General features: G+C 37.1%; 1 pseudogene; it reads left to right on the forward strand.

The window, feature by feature from the left end:
* Positions 1 to 462: 462 nt before the first annotated feature.
* LOC136137216 (electron transfer flavoprotein subunit beta-like) lies at positions 463 to 7,666 on the forward strand (annotated as a pseudogene).
* Positions 7,667 to 9,588: the final 1,922 nt, after the last annotated feature.

The raw sequence follows: 9,588 nt of genomic DNA on the forward strand, positions 1-9,588 counted from the left end.
TTATTATGTATGGAAAAAGGTAGAATATTTATTAAAGCAAACATTAGACATAAAAGGAAAAGTGAAAGGTCTAAAATCTTTTAAATTCAATATGTCATCATACATTGGATATTTTCAATGAATTATGCATCAACTAAAACAAACTTCATTTCAATATCTGAAGTGATTTAATTGAAAGAATCAAGAGAATAAACTTTTACTGAAGTTCATGGCAAGGTCAAAGGATATTTAAAGTGTCAGTTTTGTTTTTGAGCCACTTGTATATGCCTTTCAGGAGTTATCAAAAGGATAAATCTTGAAGTGAGGGAAGAATTAAATATTCATTTACACAAAACTATGATTATGCTTGTTTATGTAAAAGAATGTAATAAATTAAGAATGTGTCTGGTTATGCATGGCATAGTAATCACCATGTAAAATATTTTATTAAAAACTAGTTAATAAGGTTGCTGCAGAAGGAAGATGGTGGAGCTTTATGTGATTATGGCTGTCAAGAAGGTCATTGACTTCACTGTAAAGATTCCTTGTCATGGATTATAAACTTATACATGGTCTGGTTCCAGCTCTCCTCAGCAGCTGCCTCTCGTATCTCCCTCTGTCGGGCATCACAGTGCCTGTAATTGCTGTGGCCTGTGCCAGAGGACTCTCATCCCTGTCTTCTGCTTGGCTATCTCCCAGAGGCTGATGGACAATGAAGCTAATGATGCATAAGATCTAGGGCCGCACACAGACACAGGCTTCCTTCAAGGTACTGTGCATAATCTTTTATTTATATTTTTGTCATTTTTTTCCAAATAAGTATCCAAGAATTGGTGAGGAAAGTATCTGACACTATTTTTCCTACTCCCCACTTGGTGTCTCAGCTTACTAAGGCTATGTGGCTGGCAGGGGCTTGGTGCTCCAGCTGGCTGTAAGGCCTGAACCTCTGAGGTGGGAGAGTAGAGTTCAGGATATTGGTCCACCAGAGACCTCCCGGCCCCTTTTAATATCAGTTGGTGAGAGCTTGGCCAGAGATTGCCATCTCAATGCAAAGACCCAGTTCTACTCAATGACCAGCAAGCTCCAGTGCTGGACACCCCATGTGAAACAACTAGCAAGACAGGAACACAAAACCACACATTAGCAGAAAGGCTGCCAAAAATTATAATAAGTTCACAGACACCTCAAAACACACAACTTAAAGTGGTCCTGCCCACCAGAAAGACAAGATCCAGCCTCATGCACCAGAACACAGGCACCAGTCCCCTCCACCAGGAAACCTACTTGACCCACTGAACAAACCTTACCTACTGGGGACAGACACCAAAAGCAACATGAACTACGAACCTGCAGCCTGAAAAAAGGAGACTCCAAGCACAGTAAGTTAAACAAAATGTGAAGACAGAGAAATATGCAGCACATGAAAGAGCCAGGTAAAAACCCAACAGATCAAACAAATGAAGAAGAAATAGGCAGTCTAACTGAAAAATAATTCAGAGTAATGATAGTAAAGATGATCCAAAATCTTGTAAGTAGAATGGAGAAAATACAAGAAACATTTAATAAGGACCTAGAAGAACTAAAGAAAAAACAAACAACAATGAACAACATAATAAATGAAATTAAAAATTCACTAGAAAGAATCAATAGCAGAATAACTGAATCAGAAGAATAGTTAGGTGACTTGGAAGATAAAATAGTGGAAACAATTACTGAAGAGCAGAATAAAGAAAAAAGAATGAAAAGAATTGAGGACAGTCTCAGAGACCTATGGGACATTAAACACACCAACATTTGAATTATAGGGGTCCCAGAAGAAGAAGAGAAAAAGAAAGGGATAGAGAAAATATTTGAAGAGATTATAGTTGAAAACTTCCCTAATATGGGACAGGAAATAGTCAATCAAGTCCAGGAAGCACAGAGTCACATAAAGGATAAATCCAATGAGAAACATGCCAAGACACATATTAAACAATTATAAAAAATTAAATAAAAATAAAAAATATTGAAAGCAGCAAGGGAAAAGCAACAAACAGCATACAAGGGAATCCCCATAGCATTAACAGCTGATCTTTCAGCAGAAATTCTGCAAGCCAGAAGTGGCAGGACATATAAAGTGATGAAAGGGAAACACTTACAACTAAGATTACTCTACCCAGCAAGGATATCATTCAGATTTGACAGAGAAATTAAAAGCTTTAGAGACAAGCACAAGCTAAGAGAATTCAGCATCACCAAACCAGAATTACAAAAAAATACTAAAGGAAATTCTCTAAGCAGAAAACGCAAGAGACGGAAAAGAACTACAAAAACAAACTCAAAACAATTAAGAATATGGCAGTAGGAACATATATATCAATAATTACCTTAAATTTAAGTGGATTAAATGCTCCAACCAGAAGATATAGACTGGCTGAATGTATACAAAAACAAGACCTGTATATACTCCATCTAAAAGAGACACACTTCAGACCTACAGACTGAAAGTGAGGGGATGGAAAAAGATATTCTGTCCAAATAGAAATCAAAACAAAGCTGGAGTAGCAATCCTCATATCACACAAAATAGACTTTAAAATAAAGGTTATTACAAGAGACAAAGAAGGACACTATGTAATGATCAAGGGATCAATCCAAGAAGAAGATAAAACAATTTAAAATATTTATGCACCCAACACAAGAGCACCTCAATAAACAAGGCAAATGCTAACAGCCATAAAATGGGAACTTGACAGTAACACAATCATAGTAGGGGACTTAAACATCCCACTTTCACCAATGGAAACATCATCCACAATGAAAATAAATAAGGAAAAGCAAGCTTTAAATGACACATTAAACAAGATGGACTTAATTGATATTTATAGGATATTCCATCCAAAAAGAACAAAATACACTTTCTTCTCAAGTGTTCATGGAACATTCTCCAGGATAGAGTGTGTCTTGGGTCACAAATTAAGCCTCAGTAAATTTAAGAAAATTGAAATCCTATCAAGTATCTTTTCTGACCACAGCACTATGAGACTAGATATCAATTACAGGAAAAAAAAATCTGTAAAAATTACAAACACAGGGAGGCTAAACAATATGCTATTAAATACCCAAGAAACCACTGAAGAAATCAAAGAGGAAATCAAAAAATATCTAGAGACAAATGACAATAAAAACATGAATAACCAAAACCTATTTGATGCAGCAAAAGTAGTTCTAAGAGGCAAGTTTATTGCAATACAATCCTACCTCAAGAAACAAGAAAAATATCAAATAAGCAACCTAACCTTACACCTAAAGCAAATAGAGAAAGAAGAACAATAACAACAAAAAAGTTTGCAGAAAAAATCATGAAGATCACATGAAAAATAACTGAAAAATAAATGAAGAAAACAATAGAAAAGATAAACAAAACTAAAAGCTGATTCTTTGAGAAAATAAACAAAATTGATAAACATTTAGCCAGACTCATCAAGATAAAAAGGGAGAAGACTCAAATCAATAGAATTAGAAATGAGAAAGGAGAAGTAACAACTGACACTGCAGAAATACAAAGGATCATGAGAAATTACTACAAGCAACTATATGCCAATAAAATGGACACCCTGGAAGAAATGGACAAATTCTTAGAAAAGCACAACCTCACGAGACTGAACCAGGAAGAAATAGAAAATATGAACAGACCAATCACAAGCACTGAAATTGAAACTGTGACTAAAAATCTTCTAACAAACAAAAGCCCAGAACCAGATGGCTTCAGAGGTGAATTCTATGAAACATTTAGGGAAGATCTAACACCTATCCTTCTCCAGCTCTTCCAAAATATAGCAGAGGGAGGAATGCTCCCAAACTCATTTTATGAGGCCACCATCACCCTGATACCAACACAAGACAAAGATGTAACAAAAAAAGAAAACTACAGGCAATATCACTGATGAATATAGATGCAAAAATCCTCAACAAAATACTAGCAAACAGAATCCAGCAACACATTAAAAGGTTCATACACCATTATCATGTGGGATTTTTCCCAGGAATGCAAAGATTCTTCAATATATGCAAATCAATCAATGTGATATGCCATATTAATAAATTGAAGGATAAAAACCATATGATAATCTCACTAGATGCAGAAAAAACTTTTGACAAAATATAACACTGATTTATGACAAAAACTGTCCAGAAAGTAGGCATAGAGGGAACTTACCTCAACATAATAAAGGCCATATATGACAAACCCACAGCCAACGTCATTCTCAATGGTGAAAAAAGGAAACCATTTTCACTAAGATCAGGAACAAGACAAGGTTGCCCACTCTCACCACTATTATTCAATACAGTTATGGAAGTTTTAGCCACAACAATCAGAGAAGAAAAAGAAATGAAAGGAATCCAAATTGGAAAAGAAGAAGTAAAGCTTTGACTGTTTGCCGATACATGTTCTATACATAGAGAATCCTAAAGATGCTACCAGAAAACTACTAGAGCTAATTAATGAATTTGGTAAAGTGGCAGGATACAAAATTAATGCACAGAAATCTCTTGCATTCATATACACCAATGATGAAAAATCTGAAAGAGAAATTAAGGAAACACTCCCATTTACCATTGCAACAAAAAAGAATAAAATACCTAGGAATAAACCTCCTTGGGGAGACAAAAGACCTGTATGCAGAAAACTATAAGACACTGATGAAAGAAATTAAAGATGATACAAAAAGCTGGAGAGATATACCATGTTCTTGGATTTGAAAAAATCAACATTGTGAAAATGACTATACTACCCCAAGCAATCTACAGATTCAATACAATCACTGTGAAACCACCAATGGCATTTTTCACAGAACTAGAACAAAAAATTTCACAATTTGTATGGAAACACAAAAGACCCCGAATAGCCAAAGCCATCTTGAGAAAGAAAAACGGAGCTAGAGGAATCAGCCTCAGTGACTTCAGGCTATACTACAAAGCTACAGTAATCAAGAGAGTATGGTACTGGAACAGAAACAGAAATATAGTTCAATGGAACAGGATAGAAAGCCCAGAGATAAAACCATGCACATATGGTCACCCATGCACATATGGTCACCTTACCTTTGATAAAGGAGGCAAGAATATACAATGGAGAAAAGACAGCCTCTTCAATAATGGTGCTGGAAAAACTGGACAGCTACACATAAAAGAATGAAATTAGACCACTCCCTAATACCATACAAAAAAAAATAAACTCAAAATGGATTGAAGACCTAAATGTAAGGCCAGACACTATAAAGCTCTTAGAGAAAAACATAGGCAGAACATAACTCACAGCAAGATCATTTTTGCCCCACCTCCTAGAGAAATGGAAATAAAAGCAAAAATAAGCAAATGGGACTGAATAAAACTTAAAAGCTTTTTCACAGCAAAGGAAACCATAAACAAGATGAATAGACAACCCTCAGAATGGGAGAAAATATTTGCAAAGGAAGCAACTGACAAAGGATTAATCTCCAAAATATACAAGCAGCTCATGCAGCTTAATATAAAAAGCAAACAACCCAATACAAAAATAGGCAGAAGAACTAAATAGACATTTCTCTAAAGAAAATATACAGATTGCTAGCAAACACAGGATAGGATGCTCAACATCACTAATCATTAGAAAAATGCAAATCAAAACTACAATGAGGTATCACATCACACCAGTCAGAATGACCACCATCGAAACTCTACAAACAATAAATGCTGGAGAGGATGTGGAGAAAAGGCAACCCTCTTGCACTGTTGGTGGGAATGTAAATTGATACAGCCACTATGGAGAACATTATGGAGGTTCCTTAAAAAAATCAAATATAGAACTACCATATGACCCAGCAATCCTGCTACTGGGCATATACCCTGAGAAAACCATAACTCAAATAGAGTCATGTACCACAGTGTTCATTGCAGCACTATTTACATTTGCCAGGACATGGAAGCAACCTAAGTCCATTGACAGATGTATGGATAAAGAAGACATGGCACATATATACAATGGAATATTACTCAGCTATAAAATAAACAAAATGGAATTATTTGTAGTGAGGTGGATGGACCCAGAATCTGTCAGACAGAGTGAAGTAAGTCAGAAAGAGAAAAACAAATACCGCATGTTAACACATACATATGGAATCTAAAAAAAAAAGTGGTTCTGAAGAACCTAAGGGCATGACAGGAATAAAGACACAGACATAGAGAAAGGACTTAAGGACACAGGCAAGAGGCAGGGTAAGCTGGGAGGAAGTGAAAGAGTGGCTTGGACATATATACACTACCAAATGTAAAATAGATAGCTAGTGGGAAGTAGTCGCATAGCACAGGGAGATCAGCTGGGTGCTTTGTGACCACCTAAAGAGGTGGGATAGGGAAGGTGGGAGGGAGCAAGTTGCAAGAGGGAAGGAATATGGGGATATATGTATACATATAACTGATTCACTTTGTTATACAGCAGAAACTAACACAAAGTAAAGCAATTATACTCCAATAAAGATGTTAAAAAATAATTAATTAATTTTAAAAAAAGAATAGAAAATGTCAGGGTAAGGTGTATAATGGAAGGGTTAGAATTCATCACCAAACCTTATATTGCCATGGTATTTATGTTTCTATATAAATGTATGCGTGCATTTATAATACACTTTGGAATATTGTAAAATGTACCTCTTGCTACGGGTTATGGTAAAGAAAAAATTGTGAAACACTCTTTCAGGCCCAAGGAGCAGCCACAGAGTAGGATGAGCGAGTCAGATGTCCCTGGTGCTCAGTGAATGTCTGAGAGCAAAGGTGGCCTCCACCCACCTGTGAATTCTAACCCTCTCTGTTCCTGAAGCTGTGGGACCATGGACAAGGTCCTGTCCCTTTCCACATCCCTCTGGGCCCCATCCAGCCTGGGCAAGGCTTGGCGTCTCGGCCACCCCCTACCCCCACACCTGCCTTCTCGCCTGTTTCCCCCTGACCCTGCCAGTTCCCTCCCGGCTGAGTAGATCCTGGTGAAGCCCGACAGGATGGGTGCGGTCAGACTGCGTGAAGCGCTCCATGAACACCTTCTGCTAGATCGCGGTGGAGGAGGTCGTGCAGCTCAAGGAGAAAAAGCTGGTGAAGGAAATCCTTGCTGTCAGCTGTGGGCTTGCCCAGTGCCAGGAGACCATCTGCACCGCTCTGGCCATGGGTGCAGACCGAGGCATCCACGTGGAGGTGCGTGTTGCATAGGCAGATCTCCTGGGTTCCCTGCAGGTGGCCTGGGTCCTGGTCAAACTGGCAGAGAAGGGGAAGGTAGAATGGGCAAGCAGGCCATCGATGATAATTGTAACCAGGCAGGGCAGATGACAGCTGGGTTTCTGGACTGGCCACAGGGCACATTCATCTCCTAGGTGACGCTGGAAGGGGACAAGGTGAAAGGGAAGCAGGAGATTGATGGAGGCCTGGAGGCTCTGCTCCTGAAGCTGCCTGGTGTTGTGACTGCTGACCTGTAGCTCAACGAGCCCTACTATGATACGTTGCCCAACATCATGAAAGCCAAGAAGAAGATCGAGGTGATCAAGGCTGGGGACCTGGGCATGGACCTGACCTCCAAGTTCTCTGTGATTAGCTTGGAAGACCCACCTCAGCACACGGCCAGTGTCAAGGTGGAGACCACAGAGGACCTGCTGGCCAAGCTGAGGGAGATTGGGTGCATTTGAGCCCTTTCCAAAAAAGAGTTAATATTTATTTAGTACTTATATATGCTTTATTTCATTTATTTCTTAAGGGTATGTGGTAAGTACTCTTACCAATTACATTTTAGAAAAAATAAAAATATTAGAATTTACAGGGACTTAATAAATAGCATAAATTCACTAAATATTAATTTCTATAAAAATTCAAAATAACCCTCTGAAGTAACTATAATTACTTTTTCCATTTTGTAGATGAGGAAAAATGATACTTAGAAAATTTAAATAATTTTTTACCTTCACACAGTGGCAGAGCTGGAAATCTATGTTCTTAACACTTTTAATATGCTGCCTCTCACAATTTAATTTTTAGAGTAGTATGTATCATATCCAAGTTTATTCTAATGGTTAAGAAATAGAGTCAGAATTCAAAAGCAACCTCTGACACAAGGGCAATATTGTCTCTAGATATAATCTCTTTATTTTCTACCTATATTAATTCATAAGTGCTCTCATTCTGTTCCATGACTGGCTCCTAAATTTATATTTGTAGCCCAAACATTTCCTTTGAAACCGAGATACATGTATCCAACTACTTACTAAATATCAATATTTGGTAGAGTATCCAATAACATTCACTTTGGCAGTCTTTAACTGCTGGGAATACTCTTTAAAGATTCACCTCAATAACTTTGGAATTATGTTGGACAAGGTACTTAAAAAAAAAAACAAACAAAATCCCAGATACCTCTCAAAACATATAGATAGATGACTTGAAGATAAAATTTAACCTTTGGATTAGTTTGCCTGTATTTATCCACACATCATCTTCCTTTCCTTGCCTTAATATACCTTTTCAATAAAAATGGTGGCTAATGGCAATATTAACAACAATACATCTATCTAGAATTTTAGTGTTTTATATTCTGTCACCTTTTATTCACAACAATCCTATGAATTAGGTAATATTATCATAATTATAATGACAAAGAAACAATACAATATTACATATTAAAGATATTGTAAGAAATATTGTCATTTCTTTGAGAGTTTTAAATCTGAAGCTACTCTCTTGCCATACATTGCCAACCATGGGAGGAAAATGCTGCCTTTTTTAAAGTTAATGTGTTATTGTCTCCAGGCCATAAGTTTAATCAAGGTAATTTAATGGATTAAAATCGATTTGTTGTTCAAGAATCTTAGAAATAAGTGGCAGTTCTTTCTTTTTTTTTTTTTCACATTTTGTTTCTTTAATCAGTAGTTCCTCAATCACCAGTACACACCATACACACCATACAAGAAATAAGTGACAGTCATTTCTATAAGGGAATTTTTTTAACATTACTGATTACAGCCTGAAAAATATTAGATTGTTGTCTCCAACTACTCTCGTGTTTCTCATAAATAATATTTACCATCTGCACCCAAAAGTTTACCTTTTCATCCCACTGTAATTTCATGGATACGACAAAGGAATAAAATATAATGTGTTAGGAACTGAAAGGAATCCTCTAATGCTTTATCAACTACCATTGGGTCTGTAGTAGGCAGCTACAAGGATGGCTCCCATATGGCTTTGCTTCCTAGTATTCAGATCCTGGTTTAATCCCCTGGTGCTCCTAACTAATAAAGTGAAGTCATGTAATTTCTGTCATTGGGTTATATAATATAATGACTCTCCTTTTGCTAGCAAACTCACTTGCTTATTGTCATTGATGAAATAAGTCACCATGTTGGGGAGGCCCAAATAGAAGGAACTGAGGGTATCCCTGCCAAAAGCCTACTAGAAACAGAGGCTGTCATTCCAGTGGTCCTTAAGGAATTGTAATTTTTGTCTACAACAATGTGAGCCTGGCAACTCTTCTTCTTCAGCCTACCCTTCAAATGAGACCTCAGCCTTGGTTAACCATTGATTTCATCTTTGTGAGAGACCTTAAAGATGCAGACCC

The sequence above is a fragment of the Phocoena phocoena genome, chromosome 17 (genome assembly GCF_963924675.1).
Source record: "Phocoena phocoena chromosome 17, mPhoPho1.1, whole genome shotgun sequence".
Lineage (NCBI taxonomy): Eukaryota > Metazoa > Chordata > Mammalia > Artiodactyla > Phocoenidae > Phocoena > Phocoena phocoena.